Genomic DNA, 7,266 nt, shown 5'->3' with positions numbered 1-7,266 from the left:
GGCTATCGTTGGTCAGGGGATCGGAGATTATTGCGTCGCGCGTCCACAAGCCACGGATAAGATTTTGGAGCTGTCTGCCAAATCTGGTGGTTTGGTTATCTAGAGTATTCTAGTGTGTGAGTTCTAAACATATACAAGTGGCTACGGTAATCATATGGAGCGGTAGATCACAGCACCATAGTAGCAGTAATATTATGGGTGGCCTAAGAAACTGTGAGACGAAACTGTGGCACTGGGAGTTTTAGTTTCATTTACCAGTTTCATTCTCTTGAGATAATGTGGCACCCTTGGAAACTGCAGTATGAAATCCTGCATTGGGATTAGCCTTAGGTTCAACTTATTACTCCCTCCGTTCCAAATTGTAGGTCGTTTGATTTTTTTTTACTACAAGTTTGACCACTCGTATTATTCAAAAATTTGTGCATAATATCACTTCTTTTGTTGTGGGTTTCTTTATCAATATAAAATCTTCAAAAATGACTTAAATTTGGCAATATTTGCACAAATTTTTTAAATAAGACGAGTAGTCAAATTTAAAGTCGAAAAAGTCAAACGAATTACAATTTGGAACGAAGGTAGTACTTTTTTGTTCTTGTCTCACGAAAATGTATATTACTCCTTTTGCAACACAAAATATGTCAGCGTTAAATGATTGCTGCATCCAGGACGGTCTGAAGCTGGTGCTGGCGATCGGGAAGAACCTTTTCGGCCGCCGTCATGTTTTTCACACGGACGTCATGTTTTCGTCACCGTAAACCCTTCTTCTAGCTGTAGTTCATCGTTGATTCACACGGCTGCCATGGTAGTTCAATGTTTCGCCTTTTGGTCTTGGGCTGCGGCAGGCAGGCTCCTCTCCTGCCGGCATTTTTTTCTTCAGATTTGCTCCTTTTAAGTTGACTGAAATCTTGTTTTGGCGTAAGTCACCACTGTGAATCGTCCGATTACTGTTCGACGCTTTAGATGCTCATAGTCTTATCGGGCCCGCTCTGTTGTGTCGTCGCCTATTTTGATGGCTTAGCGAGTCCACTTTCATTTATCTTCCTGTCTCCCCCTCTCATTTCCTCTATCGCTCTTGTCTCTCCAGTCTGTTCCTTGTGTGGCTCTCTGACTCCTCTCATTTCCTCTCTCGCTCTGCTCTCTCCAGTCTCTTCCTTGCTCTCACGCGCACAACAGCAGGAGGGCGGGAGGGAGTGCTGCTTCATCCATCACCGAATCGGGCGCCGCCTGCTCACATTGGAAGCAGGGGATGGCCCTGGACATTGCCGATTGTTCCTGGTATTTTCGGGTGATTTTTTAGGTGCCTTTTGTTCCTCAGATTCGAGTGCGATTTGAGGAAATTTTTTGGGGAAATCGGTGTTAGGATATTTGTGATTATCGCCAGGGAGATCCCCTAGCAAATTCTCCACTTAAGCTTCACGAATTTATTGCCCCCCCTGATTTGTTAGTCACCTAGGGTTTGATGAAATTCACAAAACTGATGGTGGTTTCATGATCCTTTGAAGTTCTTCTTCCTGGATCTGTTTTCCCTAGATGAGAGGAGCTTGTAGTTTAAATTAGGTGCGAATCAGAGTTGTTTAGATTGAGATTTGGCATATTGATGTGGAGCACAGGCCTATTGTTCGTGTCTTGATTCTGTTCATGGCCTGCAGCTCAGTATTTGTTACCCACTGATTCTTCAGGTACACTAAAATTGCAACTCTCAGTCATATGCATCTGATTGAAACTAGCACTTCTAGGTACAACGAGAATTATCTATAGTGTGTTTGTTAGAATCATGCATGACTTTATTTGTATAACGCCCATGAGAGGCATTAATGGGTCTGAGAGTGTTAAATGGATTTTTACATTTTGGCACGGGAATGAACAATATGTTGGCCTACTAGTATATGACTCTGTCAGTTATAATATTCCCCTGTTGTGGCCAGTAAGTGTTAAATTACTCTGTTCCCTGCGAAAAATTCAGGGTAGACTTGCTGGTGTAGCTTTGTGAAATTTGAGAGTTTTACTGGGCCAAACTTTTTTTTTAACCAAATCATGTGTGATCGTGTCCTATAAATGTACAATTCTTGCATGTCGAGGTCTTGCTTGCCTATACAAATATCTTTCTGTATCATGGACAACTCCTTTTTCTGGGTGCATCTTCTCCAGTTTACTAGTTCTTATGGGGATGAACGGATGATGCAGTAATCAATTACTCCTTGGGAGGTACGAGGCACACAACCAAGTGCAGCTGAACACCAACATTGCAAGTGTTGATTCAGAGAGGTAGTGTTTTTGTTGCTGTCATCATGCCAGTTTGTTTGGTGTTCCTGTTAACACTAGCACTGTTGTTGTTTTATTCTTTGCTGCTAGTGACTCACTTTTCAAATAGGTTAATTATTTTAGAAAAACTGGATGGCACTAGTAGTGTTTAAGCTGCATATCTCTCTATGAGTATCAAAACTTAGAGCTTATTGCACATTCTTTTAATGTTCTTGGTGTCAACATATTTAATGTCCCACCCAACCCATCCTCCAATTTCTTGAAATTATTTCATTTCTTTAGTTACTAGTCCACAGCACATTATACTGTGATGTTTCGTGTAAGTATTTTTTTTGTTCCTCTTATGTGCTACCTCTTCTTGTATTTGTGCATGTTACGCCCACTTGACCAAGCATAGTGATTTTTCTATTTCTTTTTACCTGTTGTTGTATGGAAAAAATTGTTTACAAACAACCATTAGTTCTTTGTCAAGTGTAACTTTTTATTATTTTTCATGATTATGCTAATTGTAAGAAAGACTTATGTGAGTGGTATATTTGTATGGGTTTACGAAATCACAACTTGAATATTAAAAAGCTACATAAAGTTTTCTTTGTATCTTGTAATTGTGTTTTTAGTGGTTAACAAATCTTGTAATTGTCATGGCCTATTAGGTTGGATTTGTGGTCTATTAGTGTTGGATTTGGGTATTCTAGGTTAGGATATGGTTTTTTTTCTACAGGTTGTTGGGTTTTTTTTTGTTGCTAATGGTTTGATTTGTGGCATGTTAGTGTATGATTTGTCTAATTCCAGTTGGTTTGTGTCCGATTCATGGCCAATTAGGTTGGATTTGTGGTGTGTTAGTGTTGTATTTGGGGATTCTAGGTTGGGATATGGTCTATTTTTCTACAGGTTCTTGGATTTTCTTTTTGGTTACTAATGGTTTTCAATTCATTTTAATTTGCGTGGTGCGTTTGGCAGTTCCTATTGGAAAAATTGCATGCTCATTGTTCTAAATTTACATCTGGAGAAGTTTGTGTAATTTCCATATTTCTCCTATGTATTTTGCATTTATGATTCTTATGGCTTTAGAAATGCTCATTGACAAGGTTGATCGTGAACTCATGACAAGTGGAAGTCCTTGTCTGATGCTGTGATTTCTTTTTGCTTCCCGTGCCACCCTTAACCATTCATATGTAGTTAGTTTTTTATGTGCTTTGCTGCTTGGCCTCATGATGAATGCTCTGCTATAATTTTGTCACAGTTTTGCGGTCCCTGTGGGTGTTGAAATTATATACTTTTCGAAAATGAAAATTTTATTGTTTCTTCAATTGAAATTTAGGATGGTTTTTCTCTTGATTATAATTAAAACTTCACCATGTGTCATGTTTCTAGTATAAGTTACTTTTCATTTCCATTCATGTTTCTGATCTATACATTCTTGTAGCCAGGATTCTTGTAGTAAAGGGTTTAACCTATCTATATGTGCTAACCTAACTATGTGTGCAATACCCCTTTTTCTCATGAATCTGACGACAAATGACAATGTTGCTTTAATTTGTTCAAGCACTATGTGAGTGAGATATCCTCTGGATGTACCCAATCTGTTTTTTTATGTTTGATATTTTCTATGAATTTGTTAATATGATGTCCTAGCAGACTTTTCTTTATTCCTCTTTTTTGTGTGTTTTAATTCTTCACACACCCTTTTTATATTTTTATAGCACACTAAATTGAAGATGCTCAAGAGGAAGCTTGCAAGTTCACTGAAACACAATGCCAGCATCCTATATTTTTTAAGTAGCATTTTCAACCTAATGAATATCTGTTTATCCTACATTTTTATTTTTGGAATGTATAGTTTTATTTACATACAAAACACACTACAACGACAATATGCGTGACACTGTAATTGATGTACAAATGAACTGTAATTCCTATTTCCTTTGTGTGCCCTTTGTGTCAAGGTATAGATTACTAATTGTAATGACAATTGTTTATTTCATATTTATAGATTATGTATATTTTCTGCACCCTTTGTGTCATAAGGTTGTAGTGCTTAGTAATTAATATTTTTTGTCTGATGCATTTGCAGAATAGCCAACCCATTAATGTTATTTTATTACTTTTGTGTCTACCTAGTGCATGATTCTTGTATTTCTGCCAAATATATACCTACTCTTTGAGTCTTTGTTGAATATTGCATGTAAATATGCTGAAAATTTCTTCAAATGTGCTTCACTCTAAATTAGCTATTTGTCATATTTAGTTTATCTGTAGTGTTCCATCTTACCTTAAATTTTTAATGTCTAGTTCTAGTTGACTTATTACATACAAAGCATACTATAATGACATTGTGTGGTACACCGTAACTATTATGTAAATGAACTGTAATCCATATTTCTTTTGTACCGTAACGACACATTTGTAAAACATTTGTTGTCTTCTTTCTTTGTTTGGAGCTAATTATTTAATACATATTTTTGTAGTTGTTAAAAGGCATTCCCATCGTAGTGCTGCTGTCAACTTCTAAATGGAGAACCAATCAACTTGTCTCCATGTTCTTGTTTTGATGCTCTTGGGATCCGAGGTGGTGCGCAAGTGAGATTTATGCTTGCTTATGGTTGATTTCTTCATACTATATGAATTTTGTACATATAAACTTATTCTATATTGTTTTCTGCTTACTTTATACTTGTTTCCTAGAAGATATTTTTGAAGATTATAACTAGAACATAATAGATAAGATGATGTTGTTAAGGTTATTTAGTTCTGTTTTTTATACTACAGACCATTCTTGCATACGATTTTGCGTTTACTGTACTTCCACTAGTGTCAGCTTTTTTTAGTGCTGCTTCCTTGATCTGTTTTTCCCCATTCCCCACCGGTTGGATACATTAGAAATTTTAATATATACAATTGACTTGCTGCTTAGTGTTAGGTTGTATTAAATTTTCCTATCCTATATTTTGTCTCTTTGAGTTATGCATGTTGCTATTTTTCTCTTTGTTACATTCAGGCTACACTAGGCAACAGGATCGTATACTACTTCTAATAGGATCAATAGCTCTAATTTGATGTGCAATGTATTAATAAATTTGAGCTATGACTTGCTTACACTTTTCAATTCTCTGCCCTCCTTTTACCTTCCACTTTTATTTATCCCCCGGCCAATGCCTATGGAATTTGTATCCTATATGTATTTTGTGCCATTTCTAAGTGGTAGAGAGGAGGTTTGTCATGAGCGTTCTCACTTTTGTCTTTCTTACTTTTACTATTTCCAATCCTTTTTTAATTATATTTTTTATAGTTTCCAAACATGCACTCATGCAGTCTGCTCGTTTTCATTTTAGTGATATATGTTCATCCACTGCATAATCAAATGAATGAAATTTTATTGGTAACCTAGTGCATTCTATATAAGTTTGTTCACCTTATATTATATTGCAATCTATTACTGTTCATTTTAACTCTTGAATTTGAGTTACATGTACCTTTTGCTGGAATTATAGTTTAGATACTTATAAGTTTCAGTTCATATCCTGGTGTAAATCTTGAAGAATTATCATGTAAGTAGAGTGATACATCTATATTGTTTTAATTCCTATTCTATTTTTAATATTTGGCTACATGTTCAAAATCTTTCTTTTAATTGATCGACTAAGAGTTTAAAAATACATTTATGTATATGAAAGGTGATTTATTTCTAGTTTTTCTTTATGTTCCCTTCAACCAATTACACTTTTAGAAATTGTCTGTTGATATATATTATTATGGTTTCATTTCTTATCAGTTCCAGTTTATAATATCTAAAGTTACAGTGGTGATTGTACCGTGAGATGTATGTCAACAATGTGTAAATGATGCAATATTTCAAAAATTTCCATTGAACACATTTGTTTGGGAGAGTGCATTTGTTCCTGGTATTTTGCATTATGTCCAATTTGCATCTGACTGGGTTCCTCAGGCACCATTGAAAATTTTGCATCTTACTGACTATAGATAAAACCTGTGAAGTTGAAGTTTGCTTTTTCTTTTGTTTTTTTATTCTGAATTGATTTAGCTTCTTGTGAGTGGGCTCTTATGTTTTGGTTGTTTTCTTTAGGTTGTCTTTAGACATGCCGACTCGAGCTCTTCAACCCAATGCTTTTGTACGGGAGGACATTCCAGTTGCTCGGGACATTTTCACCTATCTTTATTGAAGAAGGTCCTCAGTCTTCTCTGATTCTAGGGTGGTAACCTTCTAAAGATTTGAGCATTCTTTTAATGTTGTCTGTTTGTGCTTCGGGACGGTTGGTGGGATCTGCTAATGTTCCAGATTACCGTATTGCTGTTGACCAGCTCGCAGTTATGCATTCATCCGATGCCCTAATGATGTTGCTGCTTAGTCTTTGAGGGCTACGAATGTTACTGTTGGCAGCTTTCAAGTTCTTCTTTGACTTGGTTAAAAGTGTTGAGATGATGCCTTTCTATGATGACATCAACCAGCACCCAAGAGTCTGCATATGGATTGAAGATCAGGGTGGCTCTTCTTCTATTTTGGATGGCAATTTGCTTGGTGCGAAATTCTGGTCATTTTCTGTTGACATCTTTTGATGGGCTTTGTCATATGAACATGCTTGACGTTCTCATGTTTTCTTATCTTTTTCTTGTATGAAACAGTAAGGAGAGAGCAGCACCTAAGGGCTTTGTCATATTTGGGTTGTTAATATATGTTTGGGCTTTGCTCCTTGTAATTTGAATTCAACACTTACAAAACATAGCGAAGCCCACTTATAATCAGGCTCCCTAGGATGGACATTCAATGGTCCAGGGCATTGACTTACACATTAGCAAAAAATAAGTTACCCAAAAAATACAGTGACTTATACATAATAAAAACTCAGTCACTTTACACGGAGGCAGACCCTTTTTTTTAGATAAAGGAAATCTCCTGCCGGCATGATATGGGAATTTTCTAATAGCCTCAAATCAGTATAGACATAGATAGATATAATATAGATATAGGTAGATATAATATAGATA

The 7,266-nt window shown here is 36.2% G+C and overlaps 1 long non-coding RNA gene across 1 annotated transcript; it reads left to right on the top strand.

Moving 5' to 3' along the window:
* The first annotated feature begins 1,024 nt into the window (after window positions 1-1,024).
* Window positions 1,025-7,023, top strand: LOC120643915. Its single transcript, XR_005663243.1, has 4 exons — window positions 1,025-1,275; window positions 2,185-2,265; window positions 4,731-4,842; window positions 6,347-7,023. It is a non-coding gene; the product is annotated as an uncharacterized LOC120643915 (long non-coding RNA).
* Window positions 7,024-7,266: the final 243 nt, after the last annotated feature.

The sequence above is a fragment of the Panicum virgatum genome, chromosome 8K (genome assembly GCF_016808335.1).
Source record: "Panicum virgatum strain AP13 chromosome 8K, P.virgatum_v5, whole genome shotgun sequence".
NCBI classification, from domain to species: Eukaryota; Viridiplantae; Streptophyta; class Magnoliopsida; order Poales; family Poaceae; genus Panicum; species Panicum virgatum.
The sequence above is the reverse complement of the archived record's forward strand: the minus strand, read 5'-3'. Positions and strand labels throughout refer to the sequence as shown.